The sequence below is a fragment of the Sminthopsis crassicaudata genome, chromosome 2, assembly GCF_048593235.1.
Source record: "Sminthopsis crassicaudata isolate SCR6 chromosome 2, ASM4859323v1, whole genome shotgun sequence".
In the NCBI taxonomy this organism is placed as follows: Eukaryota; Metazoa; Chordata; class Mammalia; order Dasyuromorphia; family Dasyuridae; genus Sminthopsis; species Sminthopsis crassicaudata.
This window is the reverse complement of record NC_133618.1, coordinates 625,989,928-626,010,401: the sequence shown is the minus strand read 5'-3', so window position 1 is coordinate 626,010,401 and position 20,474 is coordinate 625,989,928. Positions and strand designations below refer to the sequence as shown.

At 33.0% G+C, this 20,474-nt stretch overlaps 1 long non-coding RNA gene across 1 annotated transcript; it reads left to right on the top strand.

The window, feature by feature from the left end:
• The first annotated feature begins 3,507 nt into the window (after nt 1–3,507).
• LOC141558730 (uncharacterized) lies at nt 3,508–15,255 on the top strand. The gene is made up of 4 exons (XR_012487130.1): nt 3,508–3,642; nt 9,115–9,220; nt 13,659–13,764; nt 14,835–15,255. It is a non-coding gene; the product is annotated as an uncharacterized LOC141558730 (long non-coding RNA).
• Nucleotides 15,256–20,474: the final 5,219 nt, after the last annotated feature.

Genomic DNA, 20,474 nt, shown 5'->3' with positions numbered 1-20,474 from the left:
CATTTTGGTCCCTGAATCCGAATCTAGTGAAAATTACTAACATAAGCATTTTCTGAAGTCACTGATGTAAGCATATTTAAACTTGCTAAGGCCACAAAAGTAATGCTTCCCAAGTAATTGCCCTTTGATAGATTAATGCTTAGACTATTTCTATTTTCAGTAGATCCAGTAACTAGGCTATTATCTAAAAAGATCCTGTTTCTAAAAGCCTCTGCATTTCTACAGCAATTTAGTTTCCTTAACTATGACTTACAGCCAGATTTATGGTATATAAGCATCCTTGCCCAAATCTAATAGCTAACTAGTTACCCAGACAATTTGGCCTATTCACTTTTGCAAAATAAACGTTTGACTTAAAAAGAATCCTGGGTGAGTTCTGTTATGAACACAAAAGCAATTGATTTTGCTTTGGGGGTCATTTAAAAGGAAATTTTTTAAAGTTTATGAAAAGATGAAAATATTACCATGAACCTTTGAAAATGAGTTAATTGTTCACTTTGGGCTCTAAATTTCAAAGCACAGGTAACTAATAGTCCTAAAAAACCAGATTTTGATTTTGTGGTTGGAAATTCAGATTCTATTTGATTTCGATTTGTCCTTAACTCAATCATGACATGTTGAAAAAATGTTAATTAATATTTTAACAAAATTCTAATTAATATGTTAATTAACATAATTAAATATGTTATTTAATTAATTATGGCATCAAATGCAAAAAAACTTTAAAAAGTTGGAAAAACAAATGGAGCAGGGAAATCTGTGTTACACTTTAGTCTTCGAAATGTATTAGCTGTGTGACCTTAAACAGGTAATTTTACCTATATTTCCTCATTTGTAAAGAGAATAGGATTAGTACCCATTTCCCAAGATTATTGTGAGAATTAAATGATGTAACAATTTTAAAATGCTTAATGCAGTGCCTTGAATATGGCAAGCAACATATGCCTGTTGTTATTATTATTTCTTTAATTGACTATAATTGCTACATGCTCATTAACTCTATAATAGATTTCACAAGAGATTGGTATGAAAAATGAAAGGTGATACAATGAATGATTTTCTATGCAGGAGACAATTTAGAATCACCTTTGACTGAATTGATGTCTTCTGAGAATAAGTTTTGTTTCATATTATAAGTACATGATTATTGTGTTGGTAAAAATTTTTCTTATGTTGTGAAATTTGAGAAAATATTATTTAGAATGCAATTAGACAAATAAATTCTCTTTTAATCTGGAAACTTTTTTACTTTGTTTTTTAATTAATTTTGTAATTATAACTTTTTTGGACAATACATATACATGGGTAATTTTTTAAAACATCATCCTTTGCACTCACTTCTGTTCCGAATTTTCCCCTCCTTCCCTCCATCCCTTCCTCTAGATGGCAGGCAGTCCCATACATGTTAAATGTGTTACAGTATATCCTAGACATAATATATGTGTGCAGAACCGAATTTCTTGTTGCAAAGGAAGAATTGGATTTAGAAGGTAAAAATAACCTGGGAAGAAAAACAAAAATGCAAACTCATTTCTGAGGGTTTCTTCTCTGAGTATAGCTGATTCTGTCCATCATTGATCAATTGGAACTGAATTAGATTGTCTCTTGAAGATATCCACTTCCATCAGAATACATAGTCATCCAGTATCGTTGTTGAAGTGTATAATGCTCTCCTGGTCCTACTCATTTCACTCATCATTAGTTCATGTAAGTCTCTCCAGGTCTTTCTGAAATTCTGCTGGTATTTCTTTCAGAACAATAATATTCCATAACATTCATATACCACAATTTATTCAGCCATTCTCCAATTGGTGGGCATCCATTCATTTTCCAGTTTCTAGCCACTACAAAAAGAGCTGTCACAAACATTTTGGCACATACAGGTCCCTTTCCCTTCTTTAGTATTTCTTTGGGAATCTGGAAACTCTTAATATGTGAACTGCTAGATTACAACTTTAGATGTTAATAGAATGTGATTTTTAAAAGAAATCTTTGAAAACTTTTAAGTATTAAATAGGGAATATTTGGCTTTAAAATGAATAATAATAATATATTTATTGTTTGGAAAAAAGGTTGTAGATCCATTAAGATATCTTTTCCTGTCAGGTCCTTTGAGACTTTGCATTCAGGCTGGTTCATAACATACTATGAGTCCTTCTGAATGCATATTCTAACATTCTAAAGTACTAAAGTTTGTCCTAAATTGTATTGCCTTGTTACTGAAATTCTTTTAGAAAAATTATCTGGAAATTTTTATAAGTTACTAAGAACCAGAGTAGCAGAGCCCACTTCAGAGCTATCCTGAGTATGAAGCCTATTTTAGAATTCTAAAAGAAGATAATTCTTGGGACCAGACATAGGCCATTTGGGACGCAAGATGAAATGATTAAGTGGACATTTGGAGTGGGTTACTAGGACACAAGGAGACTTGATGTTATTTAGTAACGGTGATTATCATTATGTTGCTTAGACCCTTTGTTTCATGGTGTTTATGTTTGCTGACTTTTTTTGGTTACCTTGATGACATGCAAATCTTCTCTCTCAAAATAAGTCCATCATCAGCCCTCTAATAAATTTGGTCTATAGCAATGCTTTTTTGAACCTCCTCCAAATTCCATCATTATATTCCTTTTGAATAAGGTATACCTTTTTCAAAGTTTTTCTTGTTGGGTTCTTATTCACAAAGTTATAATCAAGTCAACAAGCATATCACTACATGCTAAGTATTGGGGAAAAAATAAGTAAAATATTCCCTATTCTCAAGGAACTCACTGTCTAATGAGAGAGATTGTTGGTTTGTTGTTCCAATAACTATATACAAACAAGATACATGGAAGATGAACTGGAGATATTCAACACAGGGAAACATTAGCATTATGGAGGAACTATTAAATCAAATGGGAATCGCGACATTTGTATCTCTTTTTAACCCTGATTATTACTCATACTTTCTTCATTTTTGTATATGTGAAGCCATGTGTTTTATAACTGGTTCTTTCATTGCATTTTTGTATTGTGTGAATTTCTAAGTGCCTCTGTTATGGCTACTTTTTATGGAATCTAGTTTGTGAGAACTGTGAGAACTGCTTAAACCAAACTGATTCCATCTATAAAACTGACTCCATTTTGAGATTTCAGTTTCATTTTCCTGTAAATTCTACCTACTTGCTAATTAAGCATTGAATGATATGCTGTTTCACATCCTGGAAAGTACACTTGTTCATTCAAACCCTTCCCAATTCCCAAAATTTCCCAAGTGCCCCTCACAACTGGTATTTTTTTTCCAATTAGAAAACATTGCTTAATCTTGTAATTGTTCACTTTTGATACATAAAAATTTATCTTCCCCTGTATTTTGGATCTATTGCCCAGCTGGGGAAGTCTGTTCCCAATTTGTTCTACAATTGGCATTCATTGCTTAATAAATTGATATGCTTGGAAGCCCAAACCTTTGTTTCCTTGGTTATTTCAGATTTCATCTGTTACGATTGTTGGCAAATTCAGCCAGGTTGAGTAAGAACCCTGGATGGAAGTCTTTTTTAAAATCTCCCTTGAGCATTCTGGACATTTCTTTGAGGGACTTCTTCAAGGAAGATTGCCCCTGAAGGTCAAATTCCCCTCAGTCTCAGTTTCTGAAATAAGGTAAGCTTCCATGTTATTGTGGTTAAGAACTCCCTCTAAAGGAAGTCCCTTCAAGACAGTAGGTTAAGTAAGGCAAGCTTCATCAATATAGGAGATATCACCTTAGGGATAGTAAACCTCTATTTTGTTGTGGAAGTTACCTTGGGGGAAATTATAGAATCTGGGAGTAGTGTTCTGATGTGAACATCCTGGAAATTTTTGTTTATCCTGGGACCAAGAGTAGAGAATGATATTAAAAATGACATTAAAGAAATTCAGATTGTTCTAATATATATACATACATATATATAAACATTAAAATGGATCCCAAATTTTACCTGGAGAAAAGACTGTAAATTATATACTAAAGCCCTTAAAATTAGACTTTCAGGAGGAGATAGAGAGCCCACAACCACAAAATTCACATTTAATTTAGTTGAGATTAGTTCTATAACTAAATTATGGTGTGTCAAAATGTCCTCTTAATTGTGACATCTAATGCAAAAAAAATTTAGAAAAATAAATGGTTCATAGAAACCAACATAAATTCTGATCTCAGAAATTTGGTAGCTTTGTGACCTTAAGCAAATAATTTACTCTTTGCCTCTGTTTATTTATAAAGAGGATAGGATTAACCCCTACCACCAAGAGTTATTGTGAGGATTAAATGATATAAAGTTTTTGAAGTATTTAACATAATGCCTGGCATATAGTAAACACTATATAAATGTTGTCTATATTTGTTATTTCTTTAAATGAATGTCATGACTAGGTAGTTATTACGTGCTGGATAAGTTTATTACAGGCTTCAGAAGTGGTTAGTATAAAATGCCAAAGATGATAATATGAGTGATTTCCTATGGAAGATAATTTGGAAGTGAATTTGGCTAAACTGATGTTATCTAAAAATAAGTTTCATTGCATGAATTTGTGATTTTGTTTATATGTTGTAAAGCTTGTGAAACCATTTCAGAAATATTGTTAGTTAAATACATTTTCTTTTAATATGGATATTTTTAGATTTAGCTGTTAATAGAATATGATTTTTTAAAACAGATATTTGAAAATTGTTAAACATTTAATTGGGCATATTTTGTTTTAAAGCAGATAATAATGATAATTATTATTTATTGTTAGAGGAAAAAGTTGCAAAGAGCAACTAAGATACCCTGATTGGTGAGTTCCTTCAAGACTTTCCATTTAGGCTGGTTCTTAGTAATTTATCCGTCCTTCTCAATACATGTTGGAGAATTCTAAAGTCCTGAAGTTTGAAAACCTCCAACTAAAAAAATAGGATCCATTTTACCACTCTTTGTTAAAAGGGAGGAATTTACAAGTTTATTTTTTGTTTTTGTTTTAATCATTTTATTTTTAAAGTAAATACAAAATAAGAAAAAACAAAATGGAATAAGAAAGACAGAAAAAGAAAAAAACATTGTCATGCTCAGCAGAACATCATGGAATATTCAAAATATGTAATAATAGACTTCGGTTTCAAGAAATCATATATGATAACAGAAAATGTTATATTCATGACTTTGCTTCCTTCTGGATTATTCTTTTGTTCTCTACTGTATATTTTTTTTACTTTGTTCTTTTTTTCCCCTTTCATTCCTCCTACTTGACCCAAGCAAGCTACAATTAAGCATGTATATAAATATAAAGACATAGATATCTATACACACACATAAAAATCTGCATAGACACATGCATATAGACATATACTTGAATGCATACATATATAATATATACACAGAGCTTTTAGGAAAACATGAGAAAACTAATAATATTGAAGCCCTAAGTTGTTATTAGTGTAATTGTCATTATAATTATTTGTCAAAATTGTAACTAATAAATGAGTATAATTAGTTTTTCTAGTTGAATAAATCCTCTAAGGACTATAATTTGATATTGTTTTGAGTTTTGTTTATTTTGATAGTTAAGAGTTTTTACATACGCAACAAGTTTTCAAAATTGAATTAAAGATCTTACATATATAAAATTGTATTGATATTTATAGAGAGAGTCAAAATTATTTTTTTACTTTGGAATTACCTTTCTGATGATTTTAAAAGACAGAAGGACTCATTTTACAATTCTGACCTTTGTCAATTATTTTTGAGATTCCCTATCAGGTGAGTAATTAGATAAAGAAGAAAAAGCAAGTCATATGTAAAAACTGAAATACTCTGAAGATTTTGGTGAATTATGTGTTCTTATTTTGATGTTCTTCTTTCATCTCTGTTATTAATAGCATCAGAACCATGAAGATTGAGCTGATGTTCATCATATGAACTAGTAACTGGAAAATCAAATTAAAGAGATTGTCCTAAATGGCATTTTCTTGTTACTGAAGTTTAGCAAAATTATCTGGGAATTTTCATAAGCTACTAAGAACCAGAGAAACAGAATCCCCTTCAGAACTGTACTGAAAATGAAGTCTATTCTAGAATGTCCAAGAGAAGGTATTTCCAGGGATCAGATGTAGGATATTTGGGACTCAAGATGAAATTAATAAATTGGCATTTGGAGTGCGTGCTAGGATACAAGGAGACTTTGCATCAATTAATACAAAAATGTGATCCTGTTTCAAAGTGTTTAAATTTGCTAAGTTTTCTTAGTTACCTTGTTAACATGCAAATCTCTCTCCAAATGAGCTCCTTGTGGGCTCTCCAAGCATTTTGGTTTCTAACTTGACTTTGTATCCATATTATGAATTTAACAAGGTTTGTATCCTTAGGGAAAATCATCATTCTTGTTTTTAGGTTTTGTATCAGGTATACAAACATGCAAGAAGATGTTATTTGATGTGCTTTTCTTGATACATAGTGTCAATAGTGAGAATGAGCACATTAAGAACCTGACAAAGGTTACTTATAAAGAAGAGATCCTTGGGATAGTGGCCTGCCTCCTCACCCTTGAATCAAAAAGGGAATTAAGAGAATTAGGGGAATTATATGAACCAAGCTGACTCCTTTTGTAAAACTGCTTCATTTTGAGACTACATTTCATCTTCCTATAAATCCACCTGTTTGCTAATCTTGGGAATTGAGTGACATCCTGTTTCAAATTTTATTTCCTACTTGACATCTTGTTAATTGTTTTCTTTTAACACATAAAAATCTCTCTCTCCTACATTCAGGGTCCACTGCCAACCTAAGGAGACTGGTTGTGATTTGTTATACAATTGGCCTGTGTGGCTAAAGAAATCGATGTCCTTGGAAGATGGAACTTTTTTTCTTCATTTATATCAGATTTACCCTGTCATTAAAATCATTTTTCTCCCTCCCTTTTTTCAGTTTTAAGACTTCAAAATTATAGGCACATCTAAGTGGTACAGTGGATAGAGCACCAGCCCTAAAGTCAGAAGGATTTGAGTTCAAATCTAATCTCAGATACTTAATACTTCCTAGTTGTGTGACTCTGGGCAAGTCACAATCCCAATTGCCTCAGCAAAAAAATTAAATTTAAAAAAATAGACTTCAAAATGAGACTTTCAAGATTCCAGGATTTTTATTCTTACCAGCCCTTAAGAGGTACTCTTCATCCATGTGATAACTATGTTAATAGTTGAAAACAATATCCATGTCTTCCCTAAATCATTTCTTTTCCAGGCTTCACTTCCCAATTTTTTTCTTCTTTTTTTAAATTTTTTTTTATTTTGTAATTATAACTTTTTTTGACAGTACATATGCATGGGTAATTTTTATAACATTATCTCTTGCACTCACTTCTGTTCTGATTTTTCCCTTCCTTCCCTCCACCCCTTCCCCTAGATGGCAGGCAGTCTTATACATGGTAGATATGTTATAGTACATCCTAGATACAATATATGTGTGCAGAACTGAATTACTTGTTGCACCAGAAGAATTGGTTCAGAAGGGAAAGATAACCTGGGAAGAAAAACAAAAATGCAAACAGTTTACACTCATTTCCCAGTGTTCCTGCTCTGGGTATAGCTGCTTCTGTCCATTATTGATCAATTGGAATTGAATTTGATCATCTCTTTGTCAAAGATATCCACTTCCATCAGAATACATACTCATCCAGTATCGTTGTTGAAGTGTATAATGGTCTCCTGGTTTTGCTCATTTCACTCTGCATCAGTTCATGTAAGTCTCTCCAAGCCTCTCGGTATTCATCCTGCAGGTCATTTCTTACAGAACAATAATATTCCATAGCATTCATATACCATAATTTACCCCACCATTCTCCAATTGATGGGCATCCATTCAGTTTCCAGTTTCTAGCCACTACAAAAAGGGCTGCCACAAACATTTTGGCACAATACAGAATTAGTAATTTTAACTGTAAATGTGAATGGGATGAACTCTCCCATTAAATGGAGGCAGATAGCAGACTGGATCAAAAGTCAAAACCCTATAATATGATGTTTTCAGGAAACACATTTAAAGCAGGGAAATACATATAAAGGTAAAAGGCTGGAGTAGAATCTATTATGCTTCAGGTGAAGTCAAAAGCAGGGGGAGCCATCCTTATCTAAGATCAAGCAAAAGCCAAAATTGATCTAATTAAAAGAGATAATAAGAAAAATATATCCTGCTAAAGGGTAGACAATGAAGCAATATTAATACTAAACATATATGCAACAAGTGGTATAGCATCTAATTTCCTAAAGGAGAAGTTAAGAGAATTGCAAGAAGAAATAGACAGCAAAACTATAATAGTGGGAGATCTCAACCTTGCACTCTCAGAATTAGATAAATCAAACCACAAAGCAAATAAGAAAGAAATTACAGAGGTAAATGGAATATTAGAAAAATTAGGTTTGATAGATCTTTGGAGAAAACTGAATGGTGATAGAAAGGAGTACACTTTCTTCTCAGTACCTCATGGAACCTATACAAAAATTGACCATAAATTAGGACATAAAGACCTAAAAAGTAAATGCAGGAAGGCAGAAATAGTAAATGCTTTCTTTTCAGATCATGATGCAATAAAAACTACATTCAACAAAAACAAATTTAAAAAAGAAAAGAAAAAATGAGTTACTATGAACACAGAAGGCAAAATATACAGAAGTGAAATAGGTATTTGGACTCAATATGACAAAGGCTTGAAATATGTATCAGCTATTAATTTGGGGACTCTGAACAAGGCAGAGTCTTATAAAAGCCTCAATTTTCTTGTATGTAAAATGAGAGTACTAGACTTAATGAACTCTAAGTAGGCTATCATTGTTCCCATTTTATACATGAGGCAACTGAGACAGACAGACTAAATTATTTACCATAGGTCGCACAATTGTGTCTGAGGCCAAATTGGACTCAAATCTTCTTGACTCCATGTCCAGTGCCCCTTTTTAGACTTTGTTATTACAAAGGAAGGATCACTTGCTAGGATGACGAACTGTATATTGGGCAGTGACTGTGGAAGAAAATGGGAAATCAGTAATAAAACTTGAAAAAAAACTATAGCTATTTCCCTTCCCTACCCATCTTTAATTTTTTTAATCTCTTCTTTCTTTAATAGAATACCATGTTAAGTGTTCTCTTTGCCTTGGCTAACTTTTTGATATACTGTGATGCTCAATGCATAATTATTCCCCTGGAACTTTTGCCAGAAGATGAATTACAAGGTAAATCTTTGTTTATATTTGTTTCCTCTCTCTAGGGATAGAAGGATTTGTTTAGCAAGAAAAGTGTCTGGGGCAATGTTGTGTGGTCTATCTGTGTCCATTAGAGCCAAGACCATGGGATGAGAGTAGTGAAAAAAAGGTGGGGAAAAATGTGTGCTTAAGCTTTCAGCTACAAAATCAAAATTCATCATGGAAAGAAAATTAAGATGAGAAGAAAAGAGACCCCAAAAAAGAAAAGTTCCTGCCTTCTTGGAGTTTATATTCTTCTGTTGATCTGATAACACATATTGGGTGTTTCCAATTGTTACAATGAAACCTTGGAGAACAATTAAAGAGTATTCATGACTGAATTTATTGTGAAACATGAAAGGAGGTTGCCAAAGGAAATTGTAGAACACAAACCCAGAAGAAAATAGCAATGGCAAAATGCCTACATGTGAAGCCTTAAAGGGGATTATGAATTGATCTCCAGTCCCAAATGTTCTTTTGGTAGAGCCCTAAAAGGATTTTAAAAATCAATAAGAGAGGCAGAAGAATAATGGGACTGGGGGAGAATGTAATACAGGAGAATTATGAAAAAAGATGGCAACTTAGAAAAGAAAAAATTGATTGAAGAAAACAGTTCTTTAAAAAACAGAACTGATCAAAGGGGAAAAAATTCCACTGAGGTAAACAACTCCATTAAACTAAAATTGGCCACAACAACAACAACAAAATTCAGTTCTGCACCTATATATTGTACCTAGGATATACTATAAGATATTTAATATGTATGGGAATGCCTGCCATCTAGGGGAGGAGGTGGAGGGAAGGAGGGGGAAAATTTGCAACAGAAGGGAGTACAAGGGATAATGTTGTAAAAAAAATTACCTATGCATATGTACTGTAAAAGAATATGTTATAATTATAAAAATTAATAAAATAAATAAAATAAAAATAAAATTGGCCACATGGAAGTGGAGGTTCAAAAGGTAGAAAATAGTTCCTTAAAAATCCAAGTGGAAGCTAATAAATGTGAGACATCAAGAATCTGTCCAACAAAATTTAAAGAAAGAAAATAAAGAAGAAAATGTAAAATATCTCTCTGGGAAAAAAAAAAACTGGCCTGGAAAATATGTCTTTGAAATAGAAGTTAAGAATGATTTTACTTCCTGAAAGCCAAGATGGAAAAAACCCAGGACAGTATCTTTAAAGAAATAATTAAGGAAATTAAGGGAAATGGCCTTGATATTGTAGAACCAAAAGGTAAAATAGTCACTGAAAGAATATACTAAAAACATCCTAAAGGAGATCCCAAAAGGAAAACTCCAAGAAATATTGTAGCCAAATTCCAGAATTATCAGGTTAAAGAGAAAATACTTGCAGGCAGTCAAAAAGAAACAATTCAAATACAAAAGGGTCAAAGTCAGGATTACATAGGATTTAACAGCTTCTATATTAAAGAATTAGAGGACATGAACTATAATATTCTGGAAGACAAGGGGCTTGGATTACTACCAAGAATCAACTACTCAGCAAAACTGAGTATAATTTTTCAGGGGAAAAGATAGAAATTTAGTGAAATAGGGGACTTTCAGATCTTCCTGATGAAAAGAACAAAGCTGAACAGAAAAATAAAGTTTAAACACAAGATTCAAGGGAAGGATAAAATAAATAAAAAAGAAAAAAAATCTGTGTTATTCAATAATATTTAACTGTTTGCACCCATGAATGGAAAGATAATACTTGTAACTCTTGAGAACTATATGGGTGTGAGTATAAGTTGACTTTGATCTGATGATATAAAATAATTAAAGGGTTAAAAAGGATTCTACTTAGAGAAGAAGAAAGGGGGAAGGAGAGTAGGGTAAATTAAATCATGAAGAGGTGAAAAAGACCTATTACAATAGGGAGAAAGAAATGAGTGGGTAAACATTGTTTGATTCATTAGATTTGGCTAAAATACATACTCAGTTGGGAATAGAAATTTATCTTATCTAATAGGGAGAAGAAGGGAAAAGGTGAAGGAAAAGGGAAAGAGGAACTGGTAGAAGGGAAGGCAGATTGAGGAGGTGAGAGATGAAAGGAAAACACTAGTGAAAGGAACAGGGTGAAAGGAGAGAGAGGAAATGCTGAGGGGACTAGGATGGAGGGAAATACACAGTAATCATAAGTGTAAATGTGAATGGAATGAACTTTCTCATAAAATGAAAGTGAATAGCAGAGTGAATTAAAAACCAAAATCCTACAATATGTTGTTTACACAAAACACATTTGAAGCAGAGATATGCACAGAATCAAGCAAAAAGGTTGGAACAGAATATATATGGTTCAGTTGAAGTAAAATAAGACAGAGGTAGAAATCTTAATCTCAGACAAAGCAAAAGCACAATTGAAAAAATATCTAATTAGAACTGAAAAACTACTCTTGCTAAAGAGTAGCATAGACAATGAAATAATATCAATGCTAAACATATACGTACCAAGTGATATAGCATCCAAATTCTTAGAAAAGTTAAGTGATATACAGAAAGAAATAGACCGCAAAACTATATGAGTAGGGAACTTTAACCTCCCTCTCTCAGATGAATCTTACCACAAAATAAACAAGAAAGAAGTTAAAGTAGTAAACAGAATTTTAGAAAAGTTATATGTGATAGACCTTTGGAGAAAGTTGAATGGGAATAGATAGAAATATACCTTTTTCTCTTCAATACAAGGCCACTGTACAAAAATTGAGCATATATTAGGGGACAAGAATTTCATAATCAAATGCAAAAAGACAAAAATATTAAATAGATTTTTTCAGGTAATAATGAAATAAAAATTACATGTACCAAAGTGCCATGGAAATAGATTAAAAATTAATTCAAAACTAAATAATCTAATCCAAAAAAAAAAAGAGTGGGTCCAACAATAAATCAGAAAAAAAAATAAATAATTTCATCAAAGAGAATGATAATCACAAGAAAACATACTAAAACCTGTGGAATATAGCCAAGCAATTTTGAAGGAAAATTTTGTATCTCTAATTGCTTAACTAAATGAAATAGAGAAAGAGAAAATCTATAAATTGGGCATACAACTAAAACATTTAGAGGGGAAAAAAATCCCCAATTAAATATTAAATTAGAAATTCTAGGGGGCAGCGAGGTGGCGCAGTGAATAGAGCACCAGCCTTGAATTCAGGAGGACAGGAATTCAAATGTGATCTCAGAAACTCAACACTTCCTAGCTGTGTGACCCTGGGCAAGTCACTTAACCCCAGCGGGGGGGGGGGGAGTTTAAAAAAAATAGAAATTCTGAAAATTAAAGGAAATATTAATAAAAATTAAACATAAGAAAACTATCAAAGTAATAAAATTAAGAGGAGATTATTAAAAAATCCAACAAACTAGATAAATGTGTGGTAATTTGATTAGAAAAAAAGAAAGAAAAAAACAACTTATCAGTATCAAAAATAAAAATGGTCAATTCAACACCAAGAGAGAGGAAATTAAAATGATAATTCAGAAACTCTTTGCCCAACTATATGCCAAAATATCTGAAAGTCTAAGTAAAATGGATAAATATTGATGAAAATAATAGAAAAGGAGAGAAAAAAACATTTTTAATAAAAAAGAAATTGAATAAGCCATTAATGACCTCCCCAAGAAAAAACTCTCCCAAAACAGATGGATTTACAAGCAAATTCTACCAAACATTTAAAGAACAAGTACTTCTAATACTACATAGTATTATTTTTCAAAACAGGCAAAGGGGTCCTGCCAAATTCCTTTCATGACACAAAAGAATGTCATGGAATACAATTGTTCTCTAAGCAATGATGAGCTTGCAGATTTCAGAAAAAACTTGTAAAGACTTACAGGAGCTGATGCTGAGTGAAGTGAGCAGAACATAGAGAATATTGTACAAAGTCCCAGAAATACTGTGGAACAGTCAACTATTATAGGACTTAGCTCTTTTCAGCAATGCAGTGATACTAAACAACTGGAGAAGGCTTGTGTTGGAAGATGCCATCCACAATCAGGAAAATAAAAGAGCCTGAATGCAGATTGAAGTGTGCTGTTTTCACTTTTTCAACTTCTTTCTTTTTTGTTTTTTTTTCCTTTCATTATGATACTTCTTTCACAATATGATTAATATGCAACTACATTTAACAAGATTGTACCTATATAAACCATAATAGCTTGCTTGATATCTTTGGAAAGGGAGAGAAGAAGGGCAGAGAGAAAAATTTAAAATTCAAAATTTTACAAAAATGAATGTTGAAATCTCTCTTTACATATAACTAGAAAAAAATACTAAGTGCAAAAAATGGGGGAAATTAAAGGAAACAGGGGGGAAGAGGCCTAAATTTTCCATGATTGGGATGATTTGGTGGCATTAAGGACTTGGTAAAAAAAAATATAAAATCATCAATTGCAATTGAACAGAATTGCCTTATGTTCTGTTTTAGGTTGCAGGGATGCAAATGGCATAATCCATGAGTTTGGCTCTCAATGGTTTTCTGATTGTGATAATTGTATGTGTGACAAAAATATTGGACAATCATGTTGCAACACGTAAGTTCAAGGCTGGCTTTGATGTCAATAGATGTAAAATGACAGAATCTCTTATCTGGAAGGGACCTCAGGGACTATGGGGTAGAACCAGGGTGGGAATCAGAAACCCCTACTCAATAAGTGGCCATTGGACATGTGTTTGAAAGTCTTCAGTGAGGACAGCTTTTTTCCCCTTCTGGAGAGTTCTCATGGTTAAGAAGCTTTCCTCCCACTGCATTTAAAAACAGTCCCTTCTGAGCCTCCAGTTCCACTTCTGAGCTCTGTTGCCAAAGAACAAGCAAGCTGAGCAAGTCCATCTCTTCTTCAGGTTATGATTCTCCTATCTTTTATGACACTGTTTCATTCTCTCCATTTTTGTTAACTCATGAACGTCCCCCACATGATCAATTTCCTTCCTAAAAGGAACTGAACATGATATCCTGGAAGTGAGCCAATCACAAAAGAATAGAGCAAGACTTTAATCTCTCTACTGGAGACACTGCATGGAGCTTAGTGTTGAAAAGACCTGAGTTTAAAACTTTCCTCAGACACATACACATTGTTTCTGTGACCTTGGACAAGCCATCTGAATTTTGTGAGCCATCCATTAAAAAGAAAAGGAGAAAGTTTTGACCTTGACTTTCTAAAGTTCTTTCTAGTTTGAAATCTAGGATCTTTGATTCTTTCCTATTGAAATCTCAACTAATAACTTGATTACCTCTGTGACCCTGGATAAGTCACTTGACTAGTCTCAGCCACATTCATTCATTTCTTAAAAAAATAGAGGAATTTGGACTTGGTGACTTCGAAGATTCCCTTCAATTTGAAATATAGGATAGATAATTCTTTTCTGTGTGACCCTGGCCTTTAGTACAAGCTAACTAGAATTAGCACTAAGAACCTAGAGCCCAATATGTTCTTCATCGGTGCCAGTGGGTAGATTGAAATGTTCATAGGTTGGTTAGGAAGGAGAGGTGATTCATGATCAGAAGCTGTTTGGAATAAAGGTAAGAGTCTTAATAAATTATTCATCAATTTTCAAGTCTTTGCCTATTTTTGTCTAATTTTTGCCAATTTTCTTCTACCAACAGGGTGATGATGCCTTTGGCCTATGACAAAGTCAAGTGCAAGAAAGTATTTGATAAGGAAGCCTGTAGTTACAGTGTCATAGAGAGAGCTAATCCCGCTAAAGCCTGTAAAGTCTCAATGTTTATGGGTTAAGAATACTTGCTCCTCACAAAGTTGTTATCCAAGTCCTTGTATCCCAATGGAACTTGTCTATAGTTGAGGCAATGGTCCTTTCTTGGAATTCAGAGAAGCAGGGAACTGGGAAGCATTTGGGTATTACATTTTATTCAAAGAATTGTGAAGTCATAAGTACACTGATTCAAAGCACAAAGTGGCACTTCTCTGGCATCTGAGATCTTCTAGGCATCTACATTGTCGCCATACCTCCTATAACCTATTGTCTGATGATTACCTAAAGAAAATATATTATACAATAGCATGAAATGCATCTGTTCTTTTCCTTTTATAGAATTAATATCCAAAGTCAATATAGCAGGGGTCTTTCTTTGGCGAAATTCTTAAAGCATACATTTTGGGACTCAAATCCTATTTGATTTTTTGCCTTCTATTTCCCTCCCAAATCTATGGTTGAGAATCCTAGGACTTCAATTCTAGAAGAATCAAGATTACAAATAACCCAAGAAATAATAGACAGCTACCTAAGAGGTACAAAGTAACATATTTACCCAGGATAATATTCAGTTGAGTAGTATCATAAAATACATCAAGCAAATGTAATAGAGAAAAGGGACATTGTGCAGTCACAGAGAGAGAACAACAGATAACAGAGTGACAATTTAAACATTTCAATTGTATTCTTGAAATAAAGACTGAATGAGAGGATATTGTCCTTTCCTCTCTAAGCCTAGAACAGTCTTGCAGGAGGGAAAATTTCTAAGACTCCTACCAAGAGAAGACAATTTTATATAAAAAGTGATGTATTTAGATTCAGAGAACATGAACTCAAATCCTCTTTCAGTAATCAATCAAGAAACATCATTTCTTAAGTACTTACTATCAATACTGTTACCAGGGGCCAGATACTATCCTAAGTTCTGATGATAAAAAGAGAGGCAAAAATACCTGTAGCATTTCCTCTGCAATTCATTCTTCAAACTCATTTGCCACTGACAGGTTTGCTTCCTAGAGGAGAGAACACTACTTCTTCCCCCAGCTTTCTAGAGTTGTCTAAGTGCGTGTAATTTCCACTGTTATTCATGAGCCTCTATCTAATGTGTCCTTCTGTATAATAGTATTATCATGTTTTCGAAGGGACATTCAGCAAAGATGTCCTTTATCACCACTTTTATTCAGTATTATACTTGAAATGATAATTATAGCAATAAGAAAACAACAAGAAATTGAATGAGTGAAAATAGACAAAGAAAGAAAATTATCACTCTTTACAAATAGGATAATAGGATGGTATACTTGGAGAATCACAGAGAATCAGCTAAAAAATAAGCTAGTTGAAATAATTAACAATGTAAGCAAAGTTATAAGATAGAAATAAACACACACACACTCACACACACACACACACACACACACACACACACACACACACACACACATTACCCGAAAAGTCTGGCAACAAGAAATAGAAAGTCTTTTTAAAATAATTTTACAAAATATCAAATACTTAGAATTATACCCGCCAAGACACACCCAGGAAGTATATGAATACAATTACAAAACGGTTTTCATGCAAAACAAATCACATCCAAACAATTGGGGAAATATCAATTGTTTGTGATTAGGCAAAGCCAGTATAATGAAAATGACAAATTCACCTAAATTCATCTAATTATTTAGTATCATATCATTCAAACTACCAAAAATATTGTATCATTTTAGAAAAAGTAATAACAAAACTTATCTGGAAGAACAAAATTCCCAATATCAAGGGAATTTTAATGGGAAAAAATGACCCTAAGTGACATACCAATTGAACTCCCAAGAAATTATTTTACAGATCTAGAAAAAAATAATAACAAAGTTCATCTGGAAGAACAAAAAATTCAAGGGAATTAATGAAAAAAAATGCCAATAAGGGTGGCTTAGCTGTGTCTGACCTAAAATTATGTTATAAAGCATTGGTCATTAAAACCATTTAGTACTGGCCAAGAAATAGTTCTTGGTTCACCAGACACATTAGTCAATGGCTATAGTAATCTTGTATTTGACAAACCCAAAGGCCTAAGCTTTAGGGATGAGAACTCACTATTTGACAAAAACTGCTGGAAAACTGGAAACTACTATGGAAGAAAGTAGGCATTGACCCACACCTAATACCATATACCAAGTTAAGGTCAAAATGGGTTCATGATTTAGATATAAAGAGTGATATTATAAGCAAATTAGAAGAATAAGGAAAAAAGTGACCTAGTTATCCTAGATCTTAACTTGTATTACAAAGCAGTAATAATTAAAAATAGTTTGACACTGGCTAAGAAATAGAGTGGTGGATCAGTAGAACAGATTAGATACACAATGCACAGTATTTGATAAATGCAATGACCCAGAATTTGGGGACAAGACCTCACTATTGGACAGAAACTAATAGGCAGAAACTAGATATAGGCCTATATCTCATACCATTTATAAAGACAATGATAAAATGGGTTTGAACAGAAATAGTAATACCATGAGCAAATTAGAGGAGTGTGGAATGGTTCACTTCTCTGATCTATGAATGAAAAAAAAGAATAGTTGGATGAAAAAAAATGCTTTCAATCACTATTGATTAGAGAAATACAAATTTAAAAACTCTGAAGTACCATCTCACACCTATCAGTTTAGCTAATATGATAGAAAAGGAAAATGTCAAATATTTGAAAGAAAGTGGAAAAAGTGGCACCCTAATGCACTATTGGTAGAGTTCTAAACTGATCCAACCATTCTGAAGAGCAATTTAAAACTATATCCAAAGGGATATATGTAGTTTTATATCCTTTTGATCCAGCAATACCAATACTAAGTCTTTATCCCAAAGAGATCAAAAAAATAAATAAAAGGACCTATATGTATAAAATATTTATACCAGTTTTATTTTTGGTGACAAAGAATTGGAAGTTGAGGTGATGCTCATCGATTGGAGAATGATCAAACAAATCATAGTATATGATTGAAATGGAGTATTATATTAACATCATAAATGACGAACAGGATGCTTTCAGAAGAATCTGAAAAGATTTAAATGAACTGATGCAAAGTAAATGAATAGAACTAGAACACTGTACACAGTAACAGCAATATTGTATAACAATCCACTGTGAATGACTTAGCTATTTCCAGCAATACAAAGATCCAAGACAATTTTTGTTAATATTTTATTTTCCTCAATCATATTTAAAACTATTTTAACATTAATTTTTTTAAGTTTTTAAGTTCCAAATTCTAAGTTTCCCCCTGCTTCATTCAATATCCAATAGATGATAAATAACCTGATAGAGACTACACATGTGCAATCATGTAAAATATATTTACATATTAATAATTTTGTGGAAGTAAGTAAAGACTTTCGAACCAAGGCCCAATGGCCACTTGTTAAGAGAGGATTTCTGGTTTCCAGATTGAATTTACACTATAGACCCTGACATCCCTTCCAGATCAGAAATTCTGTGCATTTACATCAGCTTTGAACTCACTTGGTACAGCTATATAGTCTAAGTCATTAATGACACGAACAATTCTCCCACTTTTGTATTGAATTTGTGCACTACTTTGTAATTATCTTGCAACCTAAGACAGAACATGGCAGATTTGTTAAATTGCAACTGATGATTCCAGAAAAGATTTTTACCAAGTCCTTAAGTCCACCTTAAAAGATACCACACTAAGCCATTCAAACAATGAAAATCTGGACCACTTTTAAAGATCTCCAAAAATGTTCTACAATTTCCCTCCAATGTTTTACAATCCTATTAAATCAAGAACAGCCTTTTAATCATTCCCTGAGCCTTCATAGTACCAACTGGAAACATCCAATATACTATTTTGGAAGATATGTGTTAGCATATCAACGACATGAGTTTCATGAAGGCAGGGATATTATTTTCTTTCCATCTTAATTATCTTTCCATGATTAATCTTGCCTTTGTAGCTGCAATATCTTGCACAGAGTATTTATTTAATAGATGCTTGTGCAATTGAGTGACTAAATAGGTAAGTGCTTGAGACACTGAGAGGGCTATTGATTGCCTACCATCACAAAGCTGACCAAATGTCAGAAGTAAGATTTTAAACCCAGGTTTTTAAAATTTCAATCCAAGCTCTCTATCCACTAACATATGGTGCCCCTTCTATCATACTAGAAAATAAGTATTTGATAGAAGAACAATGGTGGGAGAAGCATGCTATACGTATTTTTAGATAGATGGCTATTTTCTCCATATCAGGTACATTTTTAGATCAAATCCACTTTTCCTACTTTTTGGCCCCACTCTCATTCCACGATTCTTGGCCCTAATGGACACAGATAGACCAATCAACCTTGCCCCATTCATTTTTGCTGATAAACAAATCCTGTTCTTTGACACAGGAATCAGTTGCAAACAAAGATTTTACATTTCAGATTGTTCACTCTACTGACCTTCAAGTGTATCATGTTGCACACAATATATCATTTCACATGTCACAAAGATACGAAGGCAAGGAAAATACATTGTATAAGTATTTTATTCAAAAAAGGAAAAGATAAAAGTTGAAGGTAGGCAAGGAGAGAGTGGCCAAAGGTTTTTGGGTTTGTTTTTTTTTTTAAGTTTTGAAGCTTTTTAATCCATAGTCACTGCCCAATATATAGTTGGCAATGGAATTTTCTGTGAGAAATAATTTATTTGGACCACAAATATGTTCAAATCATTACCAATAAATTGATGTGATTCCACAGGAGTAGTGATTATAAGTTCTTTATGTTAGGATACAAAAGTGCAAACTGTAGAATCTAAGTTCATTTGTTTCATTACAGAAAAGCTCTGCACCCTTGTTATCCTTTGTCATGGTGATCAAGCCCAGTATTACAGGAATAGCTCAATTACATAGAAAGTCCTCCACCTTATCGTTGTTTCTCCAGATATCTCTTATTCAAGAGCAAGTGCCCTCTTGTGATAAGTCAAAATATTTCTTGTTTCACCTAACTCCTGACCCTGTTGACATGTCATTTTTTCCTCTTTTATCCTTTGCATCATATGTCAACCAATGAGATTGAGTACTTTTCCATACTTCTTTTGCATGTTTGGTAAAGTATATATACAGTCATAGAAGAAAAGAACATTCGTATCATGAAGGAGATCTGAGGTATATTTCATTGGAAGGGAGGGACCATCAACTGTTTATAATAAAGTGCCTTGTCTCTGAGTTCTGCCTCAGTCTCTTTTATGTAGGTTAGACTATCCCCATACTTCTTTTGAAATAACAAAGTCTACGTGGGTGGAGAAGGCAGTGGATCAAAACAAAATATATTTGAAAAGTGCTGTACAGCAAGAAGATTATATGATGATCAAATCTGATGAACGTGGCTCCTTTCAAGAATGAGGTGATTCAAGCCAGTTCTAATACATTTATGATGGAGAGAGCCATCTGTACCCAGAGAGAGGACTATCGAGACTGAATGTGGATCACAACATAGTTTTTTTTCATTTTTTGGTTGTTGTTTGGTTGGT